Genomic DNA, 27045 nt, shown 5'->3' with positions numbered 1-27045 from the left:
AATGTATATTGGCAAGGAAAAAGTTAGATAAAAATGCAAAAATATGAGCAAATCTATATAAAATAAAGCGAACTAGTGATGGTTATTTGTTAATAACGATAATGCTGTGAAATTATTCGTGAGTTTTTTTTTTTGTATGCCAAAATTCTGACATAAATGATAATCTCATTAAGAATTTGAACAGAAAACAAAAAGCTATTAGAAATATTGTTCGTTATCTTGATTCACACTGGAATGAACTCAAGCTGATCAGGTTTAGTTTAAAAACAGTACTGTTGTATAGCTCTAAATTTCATTGCTTTGAATAACTAGATATCAATAACATGGTTGTGTAGGGGCAGTTGGAACACATGGCTACACAGAGTTGTAAAGTATTCTATATAAAAGCCATGAGATTCAGAGACACTGCAAAGATACTGCCTTGCTGATGTTCAATGTTAATAAGAATTACAGAGGTTTAACCCTTTAGCATTTAAGCCGGCCATATCCGGCCAAAAGTATTCTGCCTGTTTTATGTGCAAACTGGCCAAATCTGGTCTCTCACACCAACTCTACAATATCGTTTTAAAAATGAACAGCTACTTCATCAAAATCTCATAGCTACAAGATAATGCGTGATTAATTCAAAACAATGTGGATAAAAAAGTATTAATTTTGGCAGAATAATGCGAACACTAACGGCTTAATAGATACATTACCAGTTTCTGGTCACAGAGGGCTTGGGTACATTCATCATCATCATCATCATCATTGTTCGACCGTGGTCGAGACAATGGAATTTACCATGCTACGCCAGACTTCACGGTCCATCATGGCATTATAGAGGTCCTGTTGCTGGATGCCTGTATCCCTGGAGATTACATCAGGGTAGGAGAGTGTGCGCCCTCTGGTATTGCGAGTAGATGGCTCTACAACAATGTCCACCAAACTGGACTCTCCTACCTTTCACAAGAGATGACACAGGTGGTAGTTTCCCATATATTTGCATTTTGGTTGGATGGCGCTTCCACGAGAGATTTTGAGCTCTCATAAGGAGGCGAGTGTAGGTTCCATCCAACCGCCTCTCAAGCTTCTTTGATAACGTCCAGGCTTCTGAGCCATATAGTAGAATTGGTTCGACTGTGGCTTTGAAGATTTCAAGTTTGAAGTCTCTACTTAGATTTGATGACCAGATCTTATGCATGTCATTACAGGCTGACCAGGCCATACCCTTTCTAGTTAGAAAGTCTTTTCCAGATGATGATATGTATGACCCAAGATATTTATAATCAGAAACCATATTTAAAGGTGCACTGTTGAGAGTGTGGATGATGCAATCACTGTTGGACAGGCACTTGTTTATGTATTCAGTTTTGGCACATTGTGTTACTGGTCATGAACTATGTGCTCAAGTAAAACCTCATTTAACTACTACACAGACTTGGTTGGCATCCTTTGTGTCTCGGGAGACAATGGAGTTGCGCATAAAGTAGTCTAGTCCGGCTTTTACATTTCATGTCCTGATACATTTCCTGCTGTAGCTGTGTAGTCCTATCCTGGACAAACACTCCCTCTGGCAGGTACTGCAAATGTAGCGAAGAAGACTGTTCCTGGCTGGTTGTAATGCCATAGTTTCTTGTTGACGTCTTTTCTTGTCTTTCTATTTCTCCTCTCTCTCTCTCTGTCACTCCTTTGTATTCCCTCTCTTATGGTATGTCGCCAGTCTCCACGGTTGCTGGCAACTGCTTCTCAACCGCTAATGTTGATGTTGCAGGCCTTCATGTCCCTTTTGCAAACATCCTTGTAACGTAAGATCGGTCTACCCACAGACCTAGTACCCCTAGCAAGCTCTCCGTAGAGTATGTCCTTGGGGATTCTGCCATCTTTCATACACAGACTTAATAGCTGATAAATGGTCAATATGCTTGTGTTTCTAGACTCAAATATAACCAAATCTATCTCAGAATTTAAGAAACCTGTGGAAGATCATCATCATATCATCATCATTTAGTATCTGTTTTCCAATGCTGGCATGGATGAGATGGTTTGGCTGGAACTGTAAGCTGGAGAGTTGTACCAGGCTTCAGGCTGGTTTGGCTTGATTTCAACGGCTGAATGTCCTTCCTAACACAAACCACTCCAAGAGTGTAGTGGGTTCCTTTTACGTGTCACCAGCATGGGCACCTTTTATGTGTCACTGCCACTTTAGCCAATAACCCTTGTTTACAACACTTTAATGCATATATGAATGGTTTTTGTCAGATTACTAAGACTGAGCAGCGTTGAGTCTGGTGAGTACTCAAATGAGTGACAACCTGGAAAACTGAGCATCTTTTCCAACCAATAAGGAAGCCTCTAATGTGGTGTGAATTAATCATACATTATCTTGCAGCTTAGATATTTCAATAATGTGATTGTATATGTCTAGAATGACATTGTAGGGTAGGTGTGAGGAGCTGGATTTAGCCAATTTGAAAATAAAACATAGAATATTTGGGCTGGATATAGCTACTTTAAATGCTAAAGGGTTAGAAAGGAAGGATGTTGGATAATATAATCCTCAAAAGCCAGAATGAGTTTCAGCTTGACCACAGACTTTCTTTTCTTTTCTACTCTAGGCACAAGGCCTGAAATTTTGGGGGAGGGGGCAGTTGATTAGATCAACCCAGTATGCAACTAGTACTTAATTTATTGATCCCGAAAGGATGAAAGGCAAAGTCGACCTCGGCGGAATTTGAACTCAGAACACAAAGACAGATGAAATACTGCTAAGCATTTTGCCCGGTGTGCTAACGTTTCTGCCAGCTCACCATCTTTGCCAAATCAAGGCTAAAATAGAGCTAAACAACATCTTCTTCTTCTTACAGCATTCACCCGGGGTGGGTTGAGCTGGTTTCATTTGTCCTCAATGCTGCATCTCTCACAAATGCTGACCAGGCCTGGTGATTTGAGGCTAACGACTGCGTGATCTCCAACCACTCCTTATTCCAGTGGCGAACACCGTAGATATGGGGGCCTAGGTTGGGTTCCAGATCAGCCTTGACCATCATCAGCCAGATTTTTCGTTGTCCAGTTCCAGATCAGCCTTGACTGTCATCAGCCAGGTTTTTTGTTGTCCATTTTTTTTTTTAAATAAACAACATTAACACAATCACCTCAATGTAGACGTTTGCTACTTATGGGATCAGGTCTTAGTTGTTCTTGACTTAATAAAAATTCAAAGTCATGACATATCTATCTGGAGAAATAAATGAAAAGATGGATTCAGAACAGCCAGTACAGAAATGAGTTGATCTGAAATTTGAAATTCGAAAAATGATAAAAACATGGTTAATGGTTGAATAAGATATTATTTCAATAAATATTTCTAAAAATAAATAGCTTTATGATTGAAGGTAACCAATAACATTCAGGAAGCTTAGATAACACGCACTACACCAACCACACTGACATTTAACTATTCTGATTGCTTGGCCAATATTATGTTACCTACTTCATTAAATTTAAGAAAAGTTATAGCTGAATTACAGCCATGAAGAAAGTCAAGATATGTCATAAAAGGATATATCATAAAAGCAAAAACATAAGTATTAACTCTGCCAGTGCAAAAACTTTTTTCCTAATAAAATATACCAGAAATAGTACTTCAGTAACTAATGGAAAATATAATTTATCTCATTAACTGAGAATAGTTTCCAGCAAATTTATGACATTTAATAGCTTGATGCTTTCAAGTCAGTTTCTATAGGATTGGCACATCTATTTCAGAGGATTGCATTGAAATGGATAGACATTAAAACTCTATTGTAAATATAGGTTAGTGAGTTCAAAATAAACCAAAAAATATTATGTATATATATATTTAGTAGAAGTAGAAACAAAAAAGGTAATAATCAGTATATATAACCATAAACCAGAATATGAAGACATTACAAGTGAAATGGCAACTAACTTAATCTACCATTTAACATCAATAGTAAATCCTACTAAGTAAAATTTATATAGAGTCAGCTGAATCTCTATATATATAAACGGCAAAATGTCTGTGTGTGTGTCCTTTATACAAATCCACAATTTTTCAGTTAGAGGGCTTGCACTTTCTATGGTCATTCACATCTTTACATTTCCCCAGTCACCCTGCAAAGCCATTAAAAAAAATCAATAGAAGTGACTTTTTTGTGAATTTTCTATCCAAAACCCAATCAAAATGCTCGAAACTTGACATGCCAACTGAATGCCAGCTAGCTGTATGTGATTCGTCAGAGATTTGGACAGTACTCGTGTGTATGTGTGCACACACGCAGCTGTATATGTATGCACCAGCACTATGACCCGGTGTTGCCGGGTCATAGTGCTAGTTGAGTAAAAATTGTTACATGGTTGGATCACTGGTAACTAAACCAGCATATATATCAGGCTCACCTGGTAAGGAAGGTTGCTAGAAACCCAACAGAGAGTCTAGTAAGTGTACTGAAAAATAGAAATATTTGATTGAAATGGTGAACAAACATACTGTAAGGTCAGAGTGTGAGCGATGAACCTATGCTTCTGACTAGGACATACATCCAGGAAAAGAGGCATCTGATGTACAACCTAAGGATTATCCAGTTTATGGTCATTCCAATCAATGCTGGACTACCAAAAGGAAAAGCTGGTCTCCCTGTAGAGCAAATGCAATTTCATTCACTCTAATCAATTCCACACAGAGGAACTTCTTAGGACTACAATAAATGAATCCTTGTTGTAGTTAGTGACTGGAATGCCATGTGATGTAACACTGTCACCCAGTAAATGTAGCTTAGATGAAGAAGTCATGATTCTCTAGTCATTCATGTGGCCTTCTCTCTTTTTACTCTTTACGTTTTTACTTGTTTCAGTCATTTGACTGTGGCCATGCTGGAGCACCGCCTTTAGTCGAGCAAATCCCCCCCCCCCCCAGGACTTATTCTTTATAAGCCTAGTACTTATCCTATCGGTTTCTTTTGCCGAAACACACCAGCATCGGTTGTCAAGCGATGTTGGGGGGACAAACACAGACCCACAAACATATACACACACATACATACATACATATATATATATATATATATATATATAATATATATATATATATATATATATATATATATATATATACACACGATGGGCTTCTTTCAGTTTCCATCTACCTAATCCACTCACAAGGCTTTGGTCGGCCCAAGGCTATAGTAGAAGACACTTGCCCAAGGTGCCATGTAGTGGAACTGAACTCGGATCCATGTGGTTGGTAAGAAAGCTACTTACCACACAGCCACTCCTACACCTACTTAACACTACTGTTTAAGAAGACCCATCTGTGTCTAAGAAGCGATCATACATAAGCACAAGCTGACTTTTAACAGCTAATATTGTAACAAGTCCCCTAAATCATTAACTCATACTAAAGACACCATTTGTATATAGTGTATACTTTATGCAATAAATCAATCTTCTATTGTCAATTTCTCCTCAAATTATTGCCCACAAAATAATTCAAACTTACCACTGCAATTTAAAGAGACACCTTGTCACTTTTATAATGATGTCATTGTTTGGAGTGGTGAGATTGTTTTACATGGTGGTATCTATTTTCGTTTGTGAGTTCAGTACTTTTATTACAGACACAACACAGTGATGATAATACAATACAAATCATTTATCTTTCGGCTAACTGTCCAGTATCGTTTTTACTTGGTGATATGCGCTTACCAAGTTTGACTTTGTTTTTATCCTCTCGGGGTCAATGTAACCAACTTAATTACTCCTAGGTATGATGGTAAAAAAAAAAACTGTATCTCTCTGCCAAACCATGTTGTTGTTGTTTGTTCCTTCTCAAGCCATGCCTGGCTCATAAGGGCCGGTTTCCTAGTTTCCTTGGCGTATAGGTTCCCCACCTGGACGGGACGCCGGTCCGTTGCAGATGAGCTACAAGATGAATGAGGAAAGAGTGAGAGAAAGTTGTGGCGAAAGAGTCAGCAGAAGTTCACCATTACCTTCTGCTGGAGCCGCATGGAGCTTAGGTGTTTCGCTCAATAAACACACACATCACCCAGTCTGAGATTTGAACCCGCAATCCATCGACCGCGAGTCTGCTGCTCTAACCACTAGGCCATCTGCCTCCACCAAACCATGTTGAGTCAGATGGCAGAGATGGCTCATCAAACCAGTAAAATCTCAAGCTCAAATTCATGGCCTCCATATCAGACTATGGTTGGTGGAGAGAGTATGCTGAGGCTTTTGCCCTGCAGTGGATTAAACATGAGTAATCCAATCCAATCCAATCCAATCCATATGCTCCTGACTCTATAACTACTAAGGTGCAACAGTAACAGTATTAAGTCAGTAAGCAGTATTAAGCAGTATTAACCCACAATGCATACAGATTGCTTGAACCAGTTCTCAGAGAAATCTATACAAAATAATGTCCAAAATATTTATTAGTGATTTACTTGCTGAACCAATCTCATTTGCTACTTAGTAAAATCAATTTAATAAAAATAGTTACCATGGATTTAGAGCCAGAATGAATTATTGATCTTATAGATTTTTATCAGCACACGAGCTTCATGCATCACAGCATGCAATTCTTATTTTAGATATTCAACATGCAATGTAGTGAGCCCAGATAACACTTTTGATTAACAGATTGATTCCTGTTGCATAACTTGAATGCCAGTATCCACTCCATTCGATGGCAACAAAAGAACCCGTGCATCAGTGAAACAAGAAGAGAAACACTAAAGCAGACTAAAATTCCTATCTTTGTGCAAATGAATATTTGATTTGCAAGAAATTAGGATAGGAATAAATCAATGGAAGCTTAATTGATGGCAAAAATAAACAGCAGAAGAAAAAATATATATACAAGAATTTCACCTGAATGCATGACTGTGAAGTGGTTAGAGGTTAATTTAATTAAAAGGTCAAGATTTCAAATCTTGTCACAGGTATTGTACAGTAACCTTAGGAAAGGCATACTATTCAATTTGCCTGATAGTGATAAGTGAATTTTAACTAAAAGAAGGAAACAAAAAATAAAAAAAAATAAAAAAAGTAAAATGCATTTCCACTCTTTAAGAAGAGAATTATAAAAAATCTGTGAACTGACTGAGCCATGTTAACCTGGCAAGGTTGAAACTTTGCTGAACAGGAAATGAAAGACATTGAAATCAAAATATTAATCAAACAAAATTAAATTTTAATAAACAATAAAAATAATCATTCCACACCACACAAGAAGTTTCCTGCAGCTAATTGACAGGGAAACCTCGTGTTGAATAGCAACAGAAGAATTCTGGGAGATAAAAACTAACCAATATACGGATATATGAAAATAACAGCTAATCAAATTGATAGGAATTGTTAAACTGCTTGTCTTTCAATAACGATTGTTAAATAGAATAAAGTGAAATTTAACAACAATATTAGAAAACAATGCATTATCTTTATTTGTTTCAGCCATCGGATTGTAGCCTGCTGGGGCACCCACTTCAATGGTATGATTAAACAAATTGATGTCAGTTCTTATTTTGAATCTTTTGCCAAACCACTAAGTGGGTGTAAACAAACTGACACTGGTTGTTATGCAGTGATACTTTCTCTTTTTTACTCTTTTACTTGTTTCAGTCATTTGACTGTGGCCATGCTGGAGCACTGCCTTTAGTCAAGCAAATCGACCCCAGGACTTATTCTTTGTAATCATAGTACTTATTCTATTGGTCTCTTTTTTGTCGAACCGCTAAGCTACAGGGACATAAACACACCAGCACTGGTTGTCAAGCGATGTTGGGGGGACAAACACAGACACACAAACACACACAGATATATATATATATATATATATATATATATATATATATATATATATATATATATATACATATATATGACGGGCTTCTTTCAGTTTCCGTCTACTAAATCCACTCACAAGGCTTTGGTTGGCCCGAAGCTATAGTAGAAGACACTTGCCCAAGGTGCCCTGCAGTGGGACTGAACCCGGAACCATGTGGTTGGTAAGCAAGCTCCTTACCACATATGTGTATACAAGTTTCTGTCTACTTAACAGCATTAGTTGGCCCAGGCCTATAGCAGAAGATGCTTGCCTGTGATTCCAGGCAGTGAGACTGAACCTGGAACCATGTGGTTACAAAGCAAGCTTCTCAACCCTTTTGAGGACACACAGTGTTTTGGTATGTGTAGCCAAAAAGACCCAAATATTTTCTGTTTGAGACTGAAATTGATAGGTGCATGTAGAAAATTAAGGATAAAGTGTCTAAAACTACTTTATTACTGTGTAAATCTCTCTATATATATATTATGAAAGCGCCAACACATGCGAGACCAATAGGATCGCTGCTGCAGAAGACCGCAGACAAGCCAGGAAGAACAGAGCTAACTACTCTGTAGCAGGCACTACCATTCCCTGTCCACGCTGTCAAAGATTCTTTCGGGCGCAGATTGGCCTCACTAGCCATCTACGGACTCATAAAACAAGCCCACCCCCACCCCAGGATGACTAGATGGTCTTCGTTGCATCGATGGACAAACTACATTATGAAAGTTTATAAACAGTACAATACATCTATCACAATAAGAAAATCTAAAACAATACAATACGTGTAAATAAATAAAATAATAAGCATATATGTTTCTGTGGAAAAACAAACAAAAAAATGTACTGAAAGACGATTGGCTATTACACTTCAAAACCAACCATTCACAACATTTGTTTCATTGGGTCAAAATAATAAGTACAAATGTTATGTGACAAAACAAATAAAAAATGTACTGAAAGACGATTGGCTGTTACACTTCAAAACCAACCATTCACAGCATTTGTTTCATTGGGTCAACTTGTATCCCCGAAAGTTCAAAGGCTTCTACCATGAGACAGCCAGTTGGCTCTGGCTACTGGAGCTGTAGAAAGGTAGGTATAGAGAGGGAGCAGGCCAAAACTATGCATGCTTCCCCTCTATTGGTCAGTAGACTGCAACATGTGACAGTTAGTCGATACCAGCTGTTGAAGCTTAGATTGTGTCATGTGACAGTTAGCTGGCATCTAACGGTGAGTATTTAAAGGTAAATTTGGCAGGGTGGTCATTTGCTTGCTGAAATTTGTTGACACCACAAGGAAGATGACACAACCAAAGAACAAAAAAAAAAATCGCACTCAACACTAGAGCTAAACACAGCTCTGAAACGTGGGGGCCCCCGCCACTTTAGAAAATTGTTGAGGAGTAGGTGCTGAAACCGGACGTGGTTCCACCTGATGTCCTTAACCACTGGGACCTATAAAGGAATTGCTGAGTTAGTAAACCATGAAACGCCAATCAATCAGCCAGGTGTCCCAAGAGGATTAACCAAACAACCATGCCTGCACCTATTTGTTGAGATGGTCAAAAGTTCTCATATGCAATGTTTTTTCATAATCTAGTAGGCTTATCTTAATTACTGTCACATGAAACCAAGGAGGAAATTGTCTTTTCCCAAGTAAATAAATTATGTTAATAAGTAACATGAATCCAAAGATAAAAACACAACAAAGCTAATTATTCTGACTGTTTCTAATTTAGGCACAAAGCCTGACATTAGTGGGGAGGAAGTTAGTCAACTAAATTGACCCCAGCACTCATTACCAGCGTCGCCTTACTGACTTCCATGCCGGTGGCACGTGAAGAAACATTCAAGCGAGGTCATTGCCAGTGCTGCTAGATTGGCTCCTGTGCACCATTTGAGCATGGCTGTTGCCAGTACCGCCTGACTGGCCTTCGTGCCGGTGGCACATAAAAGCACCCATTACACTCTCAGAGTAGTTGGCTTTAGGAAGGGCATCCAGCTGTAGAAACTCTGCCAGATCAGATTGGAGCCTGGTGCAGCCTTCTGGTTTGCCAATCCTCAGTCAAATCGTCCAACCCATGCTAGCATGGAAAGCGGACATTAAACGATGATGATGATGAAATCATGGAGGAATGTAAAGAACTACAACTAAATAGTACATGGCATTTTGTCAGATGCTCTACTGATTTTGCTGATCCCTCACTCTATATACTACTACTAATAATAATAATAATAATAATGTATCCCAGTAGCTATAGGTGCATTAGAAACTATCTCTGAAGATTTGAAAAGATAGATAGAAGAAATGGGCAAAACATCAAGTTTAGTACAGCTCCAGAAAACAGTGTTATTAGGGAGAGCTAGGATACTTCAGAGGGTTCTTGATATCCAAGTTTATTTGTTGTAGCCTGATGTTAGGAATTTTTCTTTTCCAAGTCTAATCTGTTGTGTGTATATGAACAATAATAATAATTCTTTCTGAAGTTTTGGGGAAGGGGATTAGTTGATTACATTGACCCCATTTGTTTCACCAGTACTTAATTTATCAACCCTGAGAGGATGAAAGACAAAGTCAACCTAGGTGATTTTTTGAACTCAGAACATAAAGCAAGAAGAAATGTTACAAAGCATTATATCTGGCATGCTAATATTTCTGCCAGCTTACCACCTTAATAATAATAATAATAATAATAATAATAATAATAATAATAAAAAAAATAATGCTTTCTTTATTAACCACATGAGTTGATAAAAAAACTAAGGGTGGTAGAGGATGATACAGAGTGGGATAATATGAAAAAGAGGAGTAAACAAGAAGAAAACACAGAAATAGTTCCCAAAAGGAAGGAAACCTTTGAGAGCTACTTGTAGACCCCACAACCTCAAGAACCCAGACCAAGTCACAGTGATCACTAAGGCAAGTGCCCTTTCCCAGCATACCGTCACCTATCTACAGGCACATATGCAGGGCAGGCCCATTCACTCAGACCATGTATGCTACTCTCAACCACCTTTCAACAAATTTGCTGAGATTCAGCACCTCCCTTTTCTATCCTCATTGTACTTTTCAATGAAACTTGAAAAAGTTGAGAGCTTGGCCAAAGAAAAAGGTGTCTGTATGCAGCCCTTTCAGTTTCATCCACTACACAACCCCTTTCACTGAGGTCATGAGTCAAATAGAAATTGTCTGTCCTTCTTGGTCAAAGAAAAGCAGTGGGACAATCTTGAAACTGGACTTAGCTGCTAGCTGGAACTGTGCTACACATAATGAAATATCCCGAGGTCGTCAATTCGAGCGAGGTCATTGCCAGTGCCGCTGGACTGGCTCCTCTGCAGATGGCACATAAAAAGCACCATTTGGGTGTGGCCGTTGCCAGTACCACCAAACTGGCCCTCATGCCAGTGGCACGTAAAAGCACCCACTACACGCTCGGAGTGGTTGGCGTTAGGTAGGGCATCCAGCTGTAGAAACTCTGCCAGATCAGATTGGAGTCTGGTTCGCCAGACCTCAGTCAAATCGTCCAACCCATGCTAGCATGGAAAGTGGACGTTAAATGATGATGATGATTATTGGTATCTGTTTTTTGTTATAGAAATAATGGTTACCTGAGTTGATAGAGTTACCAAACAACCAACAAAGAATAGAGACATGTTTGGGATTTATAATTATTACGACAAATGGTGTATCGAAGATATTTGGGTATATAATAACCGAATAAGTAGTTAGAAATTTGTATTATGCCACTACAATTGCATGCATTTGGTGTACATCTGATAAAATAACATTGTTCTTGTATCAGTTATTGTTAATGCACTACCTGAAGTATATAATATATCTTTAAAGACATCTGATGTATCCTCGAAGCATTTGATATGACACATTATATGTCGAATGTACAATTTAGTGTATCATCTTACCTACACAAAAGGTTTGACATGACACTATGTCTGATGTATGTCTTATGTACTAGTTAATTATCAGGTTTGATCAGGCATACCTGATAATACTGGCTCCAAATTTTGGCACAAGGTCAACAAGTCTGGGGAAAAGGAGTAAGTCAATTACATTGAACCCAGTACTCAACTGGTATTTATTTTATCAACCCCAAAAGGATAAAATACAAAATCAACCTCGACAGAATTTGATCTCAGAATGTAAAGACAGACAAAATGCCACTAAGCACTTTGCCCAGCATGCTAATGATTCAGCCAGTCTGTCGTCTTGGTATACTCTTTACTCTTTTACTTGTTTCAGTCATTTGACTGCGGCCATGCTGGAGCACCACCTTTAGTCGAGCAAATCGACCCCAGGATTTATTCTTTGTAAGCCTAGTACTTATTCTATTGGTCGCTTTTGCTGAACTGCTAAGTTATGGGAACACAAACACACCAGCATCGGTTGTCAAGCGATGTTGGGGGGACAAACACACACACACACAACACACATATATACATATATACGACAAGCTTCTTTCAGTTTTCATCTACCAAATTCACTCATAAGGCTTTGGTAGGCCCAAGGCTATAGTAGAAGATACTTGCCAAAGGTGCCACGCAGTGGGACTGAACCCGGAATCATGTGGTTGGTAAGCAAGCTACTTACCACACAGCCACTCCTGCACCTAATACCTAATAATATTGTTGATGTGCTGCTTAAGGTACTTGATTTACTACTTAAGGTATCTGATACAATAATTACTAAAATAGCAATATAGCAGGGGGTTATGAATAAATATATATTCAGTCTCATATCCATATATATTTAGTCTTGGTGTGAAATTAAGCTTGGATGAGAATCGCACTAACTAGTTTCATTGTCATTTAACAATTCATTAAGTTTTGCTGCTCACCTTTTCATCATAAAACGCAAATGATAGTAACGAAAGGCTACTTATTAAAGTGTAGACAAAACTTCTGACTGACACATCTTATTGAGATAATAACAATAGTTTGACAGTCTGACAATAGTTACTGGAGTAAGAATGTAACAACATGAGTTGTGAGTAAATAAGTATTGATGGCCTCATCTTTATGCATTCAAAGCCAGCAAAAAGGTCAATAAAGAGATCAACAAAATGATTAATGAGGTCAAGGAAAAGGTTGATGAGGTCAAGAAAAAGGTTAATGGGGTCAAGAAATCTAACTCCAACACTGGTTTTGTTTTGTGTTAGAGTGTAACGGGGATGTGAGTATATGTAAAGTGTAGGGGTGTTTTTGCAAGTATGTATATCAACACTGTGTACATATGTGCCTGATTGTATGTGTTCTGTTAATGTGTATGCATAGTACATATATCATGTATGAATATATGGATGTGAAGTGTGCATGCATTTGTATTTTTGGTGCAATGCTTGTGTGCATATACATGTAATCTAGTGCGTGTGTATGTGTAATCTATCTGTCCGTCTGTCTCTCTTTCTCTCTATACACACACCACATATATTGTCAGTAAATCATAAAACCCAGGGTTTTGTGTCCATTAAGTGCTTTGCTTTACATGTCTCATCAGACCCTAATGGTTAGTTTATATATATATATATATGTGTATGTATAAAAAATATATATAAAAATACAAAATGGGACAAGAACGCAAAACATTCAAATAGAAGACACAAAAAAACGGACGGGTCATTCGAAGCCTCTAATCTTCAGTCAAGAACCGGATCATCCTTGCAATTTCGGCTGACACATACACACATCTGGTGGGATGTGTGTAAAAGTATATATGTATATGAGTTGTGTGTGTCCAGTGGGGAATATATGTGCCACAGAAACTATGAACTCTGAGTCTATGTGACTTTTGAAGGATCTTTATATATTCTCGGCTTTGTTGGGGTAAAAACAAAAGATTAATGATTCTCCGTATTTCCAGAATATAAACTGAAGTCAACTGTTTTAAATGATCGATTATGATGATAATGATGTGTTGAAATTAGGGTGCAATTATGGAAGTACACACGTCAGAATACATTATCAATCTGCCAATGTTGTTTATCCTTAGGTTAACCTTATCAAGCACACCTGTAATCAAAAGCATTCCAGCTCTGACCATCCAATCTTATTCAGGCATAGTGCAACCAGGAATACATTACCCGATATGTTCTTGTGGTTTTTTTTTTTAAAACTAGCATGATTTACTATTTCTAACATGTTGAATGGCCATGTAAAAACTTCCTCGTTGTCTGTTTTATTGGTGGGCTGGCTGTGTGTGTGTTTTTGAGAGAGAGAGAGAAAGAAAGAGAGACAGAGACAGTAAAAGAAAGAACATCTGTCTTACACACACACACACACACTGTGTATATGTGAAGCAAATTCAAAAGGGACAACGCTTAAGCAGAAGATTTTTATAGAAATCCCAACTTCAAAGTAATTCCTTTAAAGTAATATTTAAGTATTTTCCCATCCCCTTTTTCTATTTTCTTACCCTTTCTCAATTTCCCTCTTTTATTTTTTTTTACCATTATTTTAACATTTGAAAAATAAAACAAAAAAAGCAGGAAACAAACAAAAGAAAAGAAAAGAAATTTACCTGGCGTTTCTCAAATATTCCTGTTTTTTTAATTGATATTATTTTAGTAGGGCAAATAGACTGTGCCTCCTTATTCAAGGAGATGTGAGTGACATCCTATGAATCATGTTCCTTTCCTCTGCAAAATATCAAAACATAAGCGGGTATTGAATTGAGTTTATTTTTGATAAAACAAGAAAAGGAAATACACAATAGGTGCAGGTTTGACAAGAAGTTTGCTTCCCAACCACAAGAAGATTCTGGTTCATTGCACTGAATGGAACCTTGCACAAGTGATTTTTACTATAGCTCCAAGCCAACCAAAATCTTGTAAATTGATAAGGTACGCAGAAACTGAAAGAAACCCATCACGCATGCATGCTCATGTGTAAAATGCGTGTGTGTATGAGAGAGAGAGAGAGAGAGAGCAAGAGAGAGAGAGAGAGCAAGAGAGAGAGAGAGAGCAAGAGAGAGAGAGAGAGCAAGAGAGAGAGAGAGCAAGAGAGAGAGAGAGAGAGAGAGAGAGAGAGAGTGAGTGTGTGTGTGTGTTACTGTCTCTTTGCCTTAACATCACATGATGGTTATAAACGAGTGTCACCCTTATGCAGGTGGTGTCTTCATTTCTGATATTCTTGAAAACAGGTTGGTGACAAGAAGGGCATCCAGCTGTAGAAAATCCAACAACAAAATTCTGTCCAATTCTTGCAATCACGGAAAAGTGGACATTAAAATGATGATGATGATGATAAGGTATGTGCCAATCAGATTATGATTAGCACAAGCTTTCCTATTTTACGATCAATATATTCTCAAACTTCATCTGTCTTTGTGTTCTGAGTTCAAATTCTGCCGAGGTCAACTTTGCCTTTCATTCTTTTGGAAGTCAATAAATTAAGCACCAGTTGAATACTGAGGTTGATCTAATCGACTGGCACCCTCCCAAAAAATTTCAGCCCTTGTGCCTAGAGAAGAAAAGAATATATTCTCAAACTAAGGCAGTGAGCTGGCAGAATCATTAGCATGCTGGGAAAAATGCTTAATGGTATTTTGTTTGTCTTTATGTTCTGAGTTCAAATTCCACCAAGTTCAATTTTGCCTTTTATCCTTTCAGGGTCAATAAAGTAAGTACCAGCTGAGCACTGTGGTTGATATAACTGACTTCACTCATCCCCCTTCGAAATTGTGGACCTAGTGCTAAAGTCTATATATATATATAATGTATGTATGTGTGTGTATATGTTTGTGTGTCTGTGTTTGTCCCCACCAACATCGCTTGACAACCAATGCTGGTGTGTTTATGTCCCTGTAACTTAGCGGTTCGGCAAAAGAGACCAATAGAATAAGTACTAGGCTTATGAAGAATAAGTCCTGGAGTTGATTTGCTCGACTAATATGCGGTGCTCCAGCATGGCCACAGTCAAATGACTGAAACAAGTAAAAGAGAGACTTTTATATACCATTGCAATGCCTATAAATGGCCATTAAGAAAATGAAAGATGCCATTATACATCAACCCAGGTTGCAAGATCTCTCACCTCCCAAATTGCAGCTGAGCCATCTGTTCACTGCTTACTTTGCAAAGTCCTCCTACGCAATGACCCTGTAATACTTACACCTCTGCAGGTAAATCCAACACACTTGCTGCCCGTTTTGCTTTTGAACATACACAAACAAATAAAATTCCTTCTCCTGTCAGCTGTGCCTGTCACACAATTGTGTACATAGCCACCAAGTTATCTTGCTAGGAAAAATTTTAATCTCCCTCAAATCGCAATCTAATGTCTTAAGAAAAGACATATCATTTCATGTATTTTACAACCCTAAAAAAAGAAGGAATTGATCATAGTTGGTTTGTATTCAATCACAAGTTTGCTTAACCCTTTTGTTACCAACCCGGCTGAAACTGGCTCTGGATCTGAGTACAAATGTCTTGTTTTCATAAGTTTTAAATTGAAGTATACCACCAAACCTTAGTTACAATTTATGTTCCTAACACTAGCTGAATGATAACTAAGTTATTTTACTAAATTCTTTGTTATATCTAAAGTAATTGAAAGTAACACAGAGAACCTCAAAATAAATACAGTAACAAAAGGGTTAATCAGGGTTAATTTTGAGTTAAACAACAATAACAACAAATACCAAACAACAAAACCACCTCAACAAAGCAACTGGTCCTGATGGTGACCTTCCATCTCAAACTGTAAACTCCATAGTTAGCTCTTATCTTCATTAACCCCTTACCCAACAATTATTTTGAAAATAAATGTATTTTTTCAGACATATTTTTTAATTGTTTTATTTTACTATGTTTTGAATGGTGATTTCGAGGTATATTTCAAACCTTATTTATTATGAATTTTAATTCAATAATATTGATTTTAAATTACCGCTTTGGGCAGAAACGAGTTAACCTGTTTTTTTCATAAATCATATTACTTTTACAAAAAATCATGTTATTTTATTTGGTTATCGACATGGTGGAGTTATAATATAAAAGTATAAAAAAAAACAATGTAAAAGCAAAGTGAATACTTCTATTCATAAAATGTGCCTTCCAACCCTTCGACTGTCTCCAGGTGACTAAATCATACTCGGTCTTCAATGCCTTACTCAAGCAAAAGGTGGCAGAAATCGTCACTGCCAGACGTATAAAGTGAGCGAATATACTCGTATATGTCAAAAAAGAGTTTATAATAGACAAAGGAACTCGTTTGCTGTCGATTTTGGTGAGTCTATCCTTTGACGAGTTAACTCGCCAGAGATAGGAAAAAACGATTTTGGTCAAAACGCATATATTCGTTTCTGCCGGGTAAGGGGTTAAACATTTCAATAGTTCTTTTTCTAATTACAGACTTTCTCTCTTATTGACTCATCTCGGTTAGATCCATCGGGGCCTTTCACTATCAGAATTGTTCAAGAGAACTTTGCTCGGTGCTTCTTCCCCAGAACTGCAACTGCCAAGATCTCAAACCTTGCTCAAGCTCTTCTTACAGACAAAAGTTGAAGCTAAACATCACGTCATCGACCTCACTAGTTAGTTCCATGAGCATGCCTGTTCATTCTTCCTGCAGCATGGCATTCTACTTAATTAAAACCATGATATGAACCACATGGTTCTAAGTTCAGTCCCCCTATGTGGCACCTTGGGTAAGTGCTTTTTATTATAACCCTGGGCCGAACAAAGCCATATGAATAGATTTAGTAGATGAGACCTGAAAGAAGCCTCTCTGTGTGTGTGTGTGTGTATGCTTATATCTATTCCTTTACTAGCCACAAGGGGCTAAACACAGAGAGGACAAACAAGGACAGACAACGGATTATGTCGATTATATCGACCCCAGTGTGTAACTGGTACTTATTTAATCAATCCCGAAAGGATGAAAGGCAAAGTCGACCTCGGCGGAATTTGAACTCAGAACGTAATGACAGACGAAATACTGCTAAGCATTTTGCCCGGTGTGCTAAGGATTCTGCCAGTTCGCCGACTTGTGTGTGTGTATGCTTATATCTCCTTGTCTCGACATTGCATAACAGCTGTAAATGAGTGCCACTGTCATACAAGCAGTGTCAATCATTAACAATATACTGTAAAAACATGAGTTGTCATGGGGAAATATTAGCCTGCTTGGGAAAAGGTGAGGATTGGTAACAGGAAAGGCATCTGGCAGTAGAAAATCTGCCTCAAAAACCTCCAACCAACCCATACAAGCATAGAAAAGTGCACATAGAATGATGATACTATGATGAACACAGATATATAATAGACGAAACGAAGATTCAGATATTGGTGATTAAGGGCAAGTTTGATGTTTATGAGAAATGAATACCTCTTTAGATTTACAGCATTGAAAACTAAAACCACACGTATGAAAAGAATTTTAAGTTGGTTTCAATATTTAGCCTATTTTAGCTGCTTGTTTGCTTTCAATGTGCAGAATATTTACAATGGTTTTTTCAAATATTTAATGCTCATTAGAAAATTGCATGGCTGCTTAAGCATTCACAACACAAAACACATGCAATCGCTACAGTGTTAGATGTAGAACATCAAGGTCCCACAATTGTATGATGATGATGACGAGGAGGAAGAGGAGGAGAAGAAGAAGAGGAGGAGGAAGAGGAGAAGAAGAAGAAGAAGAAGAAGAAGACAAAGAAAATGAAGAAGAACAAGAAGAGGAGGAGGAAGGAGAAGAAGACGAAGGAGAAGATGAAGGGGAAGAAGAAGAAGAAGAAGAAGAAGAAAAAGAAGAAGAAGAAATAGCAATGTTATTTAGCTGGGCTTACAAAGGCACCACGTTTACTGAAATTCTTGCTCAATTCCACTAATTTCAGTGGTTATAATTAATTCAATTGAAAACTACTCCACAACGATAATGATGAGAGAGATAGAGAGGGGGGGGGAGAGAGAGATAATTGCATGAAGGTAAAGTGAAAAATAAAAATAGGAAATTACCATGCTGCAACTTGGTGGCGGTGATGGTGTCAGCAATGGCAAAAACACCAATATTTATTTTGAAGAAGTGAAAAACATAAAGAGGAAAAGGCAAAAGTGGAAAGAGGCTGAGAAAAAGAGAAGTTTCATTTCTAATCCTCCACAGCCACTTAATAGAGCTCAATATCAAGCATTGATTTATTATTAGTTGCAGAAGGTGGTGGTGGGATGAAGAATTTTTTTTTTTTTTGCTAATGGTTGAAAAATTTACAATATTTCGCTGTATTTTAATCAGTTGCTGAAGAACATAAACTATCAAAGCTTTTTCTGGCAAAGTAACATTTGAAATGGAAGGAAATAAAATAGAAATGGTAAAATGGTAAAAGCAAAAAAAAAAAAAAAAAAAAAAAAAAAAAACTCCAAACAACTCGTTTACTTTCTGAGAATAGAAAAGAAAAATCACAAGAAAACAAGTAAAACAAAAGAAAATCCCATTTACCAAAGAACATCTGTGATTCAATTGAAACGAAAATAAGAGGAATAAAGCGAGAAATGATATGGAAATGCAAAAAGAAAGAATAAACAAGATCTTCCAAAATATGATAATACCTAAGAAAATGAGATGTTAGAAATTGAGGCTGGGGGCTATATCGGGTAAAACAAGATGCTCAAAGTAGGAAATTAATTCAAATGTTACGAGATAAGGAACATGAGGAGAGAGAACATATGGTTAACACAGAATGTCAGAAATCTCGGGAGAGTCAACCAGAAGAGGGTTATTAAATTGTTGTTATTGAAATTACCGTGTGTTTGTTTATAAGTTAGATTTTGTGTTATATGATGATGCTTGGAGAAATTTTACTGTTTGAAAAAAAAAAGAGAAAATCTCATTTATCTTTTACATGTTTCAGTCATTGGACTGCAGCCATGCTGGAGCACTGCCTTTAATTTTTTTTTTAGTTGAACGAATTGACCCCAGTACTTATTTTAAGCTTGGTACTTACCCTATCGGTCTCTTTGGCCGAACTGCTAAGTTATGGGGACGTAAATATACCAACACGAGTTGTCGCGTGGTACTGGATGGGACAAACACAGACACACACAGATATATATATACATACACACACACATATATATATATAAATATATATATATATATATATATATATACAATGGGCTTCTTTCAGTTTCTGTCGACCAAATCCACTTACAAGGCTTTGGTCAGCCTGATGCTATAATAGAAGACACTTGCCCAAGGTGCCATGCAGTGGGACTGAACCCAGAACTATGTGGTTGGGAAGCAAGCTTCTTGTTTCTTTATTGCCCACAAGGGGCCAAATAAGGACAGAAAAAGGGATTAAGTCGATTACATCGACCCCAGTGCATAACTGGTACCTAATTTATCGACCCTGAAAGGATGAAAAGCAAAGTCAACCTCAGCAGAATTTGAACTCAGAACGTAAAGACAGATGAAATGCTTAGTGGTTTCGGTTGTCTTTAGCAAGCTTCTTACCACACAGTCACTTCTGTGCCTATATATTTTATTTTCCACTAAAATTTCCAGTCTAAGAATTAACAGATAAAGATGGGTGTCATTCATACCCTATCCAAATTCCTATACTTATCCCAGTATACTGATACTTATTTTATCAAACATAGAAGGAAGAAATGATAAGAAATGAAATACAAACTTCAGCATCAAGGTCTCATGCATATCTTATTCCCTGACAACAACTTGTCTTGCTCACTGAAAACATCTATGCTCTGTGTTTCTTTAAATTAATTTTAAATATAACAAGGAATTTAGTAAAATAACTTAGCTACCATTAAGCTAGTGTTAGGAACATGAACTGTGACTAAGATTTGGTTGAAGATTTTAATTCAAAACTTAAGAAAACAAGACATTTGTACTACAGAGCCAGAGGCGGTTTGGGCTGGGTTGGTAATGAAAGGGTTAATCTGTCAATTTTGTCCTTATTTTGTCAGTATTTCAGGATATCTGAATGTGTAACAGTGGCACCATCGTATACAACCTATATAAACAAGCAGTACTGCAATGTGAGTCTGGAGTTGGAGTTTGAGTGAACCAAGCGCACTAAATGCAAAGGAATTACAGCAGTTGGAAATGAATGCATAAAGATGGTCCTGGACGTTGCAATGTTAACAGGCAGGCAAGTTGAAAGCTGATGAAGTAATTTGATGATATACGCAGCCTTAGTATAGACATGTAATACAGTTATATGGTATAAGTGAGATGAAAGATTGATGTGAGTTGCAGAAGGAAGGAAACCACAGGAGGAATAAACCAAGGTTAATTTCAGAAAAGAATTGTTAGAACAGACTGGAAAATATTAGCAGTCACAAATAGATGTAGTATAATTAGAATTACACAATGCTAGTTTGCAAGATAGAAAATGTTGAGCATGCCTAGCCAGACATAAAAATCAGTAATATTTTCTTAGATATTGCTTAGCAGTTTCTATTTGTTGGAGAAGAAGTTGCAATACTGAAGCCCCACGCTTGACTATTAAGAATAAAGTGATATAGTTTCACCTGAGAACTGAAATAAGGTTATGCAGTGTGACAAGAACTTACTATTGCATCTCAGCACCCACTACCATTCCCCCCCTTTTTATATGCATACACACAGCACACATATATTGCAACTAGTGCATTAACATGTGCACAGAAAATTAGTTACCAAAAATAAAACATTATATTTATTTTTTTTACATTCAGTAGTTACATACTTTTATCACAGGGAAAAAGTGCTTAGCATAATATTTTCACATACACTACTGAAAATTAAGGGCACCATTCTCTCTAAGCTATGTACATGTGCATGCACAGACATTTTGCAATTAGCACACAAAAGAAATTAATATCTGCACAGAAGATTAGTTGGCTAAAATAAGCATTAAATATGAATTATACTTCTTTTTTGACATTTAGTGTGCGTATATACTTTCGTCACAGGAAAAAAATGTGCGCAGTATATTTTTGCGCACAATTACGACTGAAAATAAAGGGAATGTTGCCTAATTACCACTAAAACAATAAAAATAAATTATGGAATTAATGAAGATTAGCAAAACATTTGAAGCTATCTGCAAACGCAGAAGAATTCCAGCGAGCGAAAAGAAAGAAGACAACGCAGTTTCTGTTTGATAATCAGTGGGTAAGTGGTAACGAAGGTAAGATGCGTTTGAATATTTCCAAGCAAATGTCAAACGTAGTAAACCAAAACAAACGAGACTATACAATCATATCTTATATTATTATTATTTAACTTTAGAAAAGGAAAAAGAAACACGTAATGACGATACTTAATATATTGTAACAATGGCATGTTTAACTTTATTGATTTGTTGTATAGAATAATATAAAGAGAATGTTACAAACATTTTAATCTCATTATAATATTTGTTTTTCTTTCTTAGACTTAATCTCATTATCTCATCTTATATTTGTGACCATTAACCGCCCACCCCCTCACACGCACACACACATACCAACTCCTACCCAGTTCTTTTCAGGTCACTATTCACTACTGTTTTCATCTAATCTATGGCTTTTGCCTATCAAACAGTATTGTTATTATAAGTAATATTTGTTCACTTGCATTTCATTGTTTGTATCCTATATCTATCCTGTATCTATCACTGTTGGTTTCTATGTTGTACATAATACTAGAAAAACATGACTTATGCTGTATATAATACTAAATGTACACAACTTATTCTCTTTACTCTTTTTTTTCTCTTTTACTTGTTTCAGTCATTTGACTGCGGCCATGCTGGAGCACCACCTTTAATCGAACAACTCAACCCCGGGACTTATTCTTTTCTAAGCCCAGTACTTATTCTATCGGTCTCTTTTGCCCAACCGCTAGGTAACGGGGACATAAACACACCAGCATCGGTTGTCATGCAATGCTAGGGGGACAAACACAGACACACAAACGCATATATATACACATATATACGACGGGCTTCTTTCAGTTTCCGTCTACCAAATCTACTCACAAGGCTTTGGTCGGCCCGAGGCTATAGTAGAAGGCACTTGCCCAAGGTGCCACTGAGTGGGACTGAACCCGGAACCATGTGGTTGGTAAACAAGCTACTTACCACACAGCCACTCCTGCGCCTATAATTCTGCATATAATACTTATTATACAGGACTTAAAGTTCTAAATTTAACCCATCCTTCAATTTCACATTACCCCTCCAACTAACATTTCCTATATGTGTTCTACTCATAACATTTTCTAATGAGAGTACTTAAACTAAAGGCATTTCTTTGATAAGATGAAGTTCTCTGGTTTTCTTCCAAGTAAGGAATATGAAAAGATAGATTCTACTAATACTTGCTTTAAAGGCCTCTATTTCCCTTTCAGTCAGAATCATGCTCTTGAAAACTTAAAAGTTTTCATTTAGCCTATGTTTCTACCATTAACAAGAACCTCTAACACATTCCATAATAAGGCTTGGATACTTAGCAGATAGACTTGTCCCTCTAACTTTCTGTTTTTGTACACACACACATACAACCTCTACATTTACTTAGTTTAACGACTGTCATTGACTTTACCTAGGAAGGAAACATTTTCAGCAGAGAAAACTATGAGGTGAATGAACTTCTTTCACAGATTCAATACTGATTCTTGTTTCAATTTCCCTTTACAGGCTCTGAATCTGCTGCTTTGAATGACATTTGTATGATGGAACAATAGGCTGTATTAGAATAGATTAAATAAATAACACCCAGATAACATATATAGATAAACTCTTCATTACAAAACAAAAATATTAAGAACTAGCAGTATCGCCCGGCGTTGCTCGGGTTTGTAAGGGAAATAACTATATAAGCATCTTTAGAGAGTTATAGCCAAAAAGTAGCAAAAAAATGCATTAAAAATGGGGAAAAAATGATGGTAAATTTTTTTATAAATCGTTGACTCATCGTAGACATTCTTAGAGAGTTACTTCCCTTATATAATAGCGAAAAATGCATTAAAATGGAAATAAATGATGGTAATTTTTTTTTTAAATCGTAGACTCATCGTAGACACGCACTAATACCCAGAAGGGCTCGATATGAATCACGACTATAAGATACCCGGTTTTGGTTAAACTGCACCGCAAAATGTGGGAGTAGTTAGGAATCTAAATCGTAGGAGACAGACACACAACTTGACTTTTATATATAAAGATATATCTAGAATGGTCATAGGATTACTGGATAAGGGCAGAGGACTAGCAACTGTCACATTCTGACTGAGTTCAAACTTGTCCACTTTTGCTATAATCTACAGATATACAAAAGTACACACGGCAGTGGTCAGAGTGTCGTTACGTATTTCCATCCCTTGGAGCTACCAGCTGCATGGAGAGGGGAGGGATCAAACTGCATGGGCAACAGCTGATCCCTCATACAAACCTGCCCAGGCCTTGTAGCTTAACAGCAAGAGAAGGACCACTACTGCCAAACTAAAGAGAACCAGGCGAAAGGAGCAGCAGCAGCAACCACAGCTCTCATCCCCTTTCACTTGCACCAGATGTGGTAGAGACTGCCACTCGATGATTGGTCTGCACAGCCACACCAGGAAGTGCAGATAAACCCACCACCTTTTCCAAGCTACACCATCATCTCTCAAGACGGACGGATGCCGCCGCCGCCGACATGTCACATTTCACTTGAATCAATTAACCACCACATGGTGGGATGTGCAATATGGTTGTTTATTTGATGGTGGGGGCTGGTATATTTTGAACAATAGATCAGTAAATTGCACTTAAGTTGACTGCCTGTATTAGATCTGTTTTGAGTACTAGGACTCATAATGCTGGAGCTTAACTCCATTTCCATGGCATATAAATGGCTGAGATAACAACACTTCCCTCCGAATAGGATGCTGATCCATTGCAAGGTTAACTTTTCAGCTATTGCAGCTGAGTGGACTGGAGCAATGTGAAATATAGTATTTTACTCAAGAATACAATGTGGTCTAGGAAGCAAAACTACAATCTTACAATCATGAGTGAATCATTGTAACCATTAGGCCAAGCTGGCTACTTACGTACCACAGGTCTATTCAACCAAGGATGCCCTGGGGCTACATAAGAACAACTCATCATTACAAAATGCTGCTAATATTTGCCTCATGGCAATGTTCTGTCATTCATTTTAGGGTATAGGATTGGCCCCTAGAAGTTGTAATGAAAAATTAGCCAAAATTTCAACTACAAGCTCTTTGTCCACTTAAAGTAAATCTCAACATTTTCCTGAACTTGTGTTTGTAATTACTCTTTTTTTTTACTCTCTTTTACTTGTTTCAGTCATTTGACTGCGGCCATGCTGGAGCACCGCCTTAAATCGAGCAACTCGACCCCGGGACTTATTCTTTTGTAAGCCCAGTACTTATTCTATTGGTCTCTTTTGCCGAACCGCTAAGAAACGGGGACATAAACACACCAGCATCGGTTGTCAAGCAATGCAAGGGAGACAATCACAGACACACAAACACACACACGCATATATATATACGACGGGCTTCTTTCAGTTTCCGTCTACCAAATCCACTCAAAAGGCTTTGGTCGGCCCGAGGCTATAGCAGAAGACACTTGCCCAAGGTGCCTCGCAGTGGGACTGAACCCGGAACCATGTGGTTGGTAAACAAGCTACTTACCACACAGCCACTCCTGTAATATTTGTGTTTTCTCCAAAACTGTATCCTCATCTCCCTCTAACAACTAAATACTGACAACATTAATTGCATTACAATCCAAGAGGGTAGTAATAGGGTTAAAGACTCTGCTTTCTCCCTTACCTTATGTATATCTCTGTATAGTATCTGTCAGGTAACTAGACATTTCCCTCACCTTCACCACCAGGAGACAATCTATAAAGGTTATAGACTTTTTTCTTTTTATTTTATACTAGCTTTGCCAACAATATATAAATAAGTTAAATACTTGGGCACCAGGCAACTACACATGCACATACATACTGTCCCCTCTCTCACTTCTCTCTCGTAAATAAAAGCAACCCATTTGTTTCCCAGAAATTCAATTGACACTGATCTAATGTATGTATCTTATTAGCATACACTGTCGATTCCCACAGATTACACAACAATTTACAGCAGGCAAAGGGAGAGGAAGTTCATAGGTTCACAGAATTAAGAGAAAAAAGGAGAAAGAAACTCAGATGAATTATCAAGGAAATTTGCTTAAAGTTGCTGACTTTGTGGCAATTTATTCCAGGTCATATCACTGAGATTACGAAATTAGATCAACCATTTGTCTGAACTAGATTCAGTCAGAAATGCAGCTAAATAGGAAGAAAAAAAGACAATCTTTGTCTTATTAGGCATATGTAGGAAGGCAAATGAAACAGAGGCAAGCACAACATACAAAACAGCTTTGAAGCATGTTTTTATATTTTGATGCCAACCTATCAATTTGGCATTAGGAACAAGGTAACTTCTTGTAAAAGGGGTGGTGCAGTCAATGAACACAAGTCTAATTTATAACGGGTACATATTTTATGAACTCCATAAGGATGAAAGACAAAGTCAATGTTGACTGGATTGAACTCAAGTATGACCAAAAGTAGATGCATTTCCACCGTTTTTGTCAACTCTATAGTTCAATGAACCAAAAAAGAAGCTTTTATACAGTTGATTGACCTGCTAAAATTAGCTGTCAAATCTTCAATTCATTGCGTCCTGGGGGGAAAAAAGGCTCCCTAGACTATTGTAGTCCTATATATAGGAGAGTTTACGAAAATAAAACAAAAGACGAAGACAGGTGGTGTACAAAACAAACAGATGTATTAGCATAACGCTCAGGAATAGAAAAAGTCTTTTACATTTCGAGCCTACGCTCTTCTACAGAAAGGGACACAGAAAAAACAAGGAGAGAAAAAAAGGAGAGTCCTATAAACAGTGCTGAAAAGTTCTTGGCTTTAAGGGTATTGTGAAAGGCCTGGTTGGAGGCTCAACCTTCCAATTTATTTTACATGGCTCAGAAACACTAAAGGACCGCTGCAATAAGTGTGTGAATCTGAGTGGGGAATATGTTGAATAAAATCATAATTAACTGATCATCCTGTATTTTCTTTTATCCAAAGCCAGGAATTTTTCAGCATACCTTTGTATACGCTATATCCAATAAAAAGACAGAACAGTCACAGCTGGACCATCTTTGCTCACCACAAGTCTGTTTGCCCAGTGTTGAAATGGAGTTAAAAAAATATTATCATTGTT

The 27045-nt window shown here is 37.4% G+C and overlaps 1 protein-coding gene across 4 annotated transcripts in view; it reads right to left on the bottom strand.

The window, feature by feature from the left end:
• Positions 1 to 27045, bottom strand: part of LOC115210875 (mariner Mos1 transposase) — a 229504-nt gene that overhangs the window by 77614 nt on the left and 124845 nt on the right. For all 4 annotated transcript variants that reach the window (XR_003881451.2, XM_036501804.1, XM_029779640.2 and 1 more), the window contains exon 2: positions 14363 to 14480. The gene's annotated coding sequence lies outside the window, so the exon portion shown is untranslated. The remainder of the gene's footprint in view (positions 1 to 14362; positions 14481 to 27045) is intronic.

This window comes from Octopus sinensis, linkage group LG4 (genome assembly GCF_006345805.1).
Source record: "Octopus sinensis linkage group LG4, ASM634580v1, whole genome shotgun sequence".
NCBI lineage: Eukaryota > Metazoa > Mollusca > Cephalopoda > Octopoda > Octopodidae > Octopus > Octopus sinensis.
The sequence above is the reverse complement of the archived record's forward strand: the minus strand, read 5'-3'. Positions and strand labels throughout refer to the sequence as shown.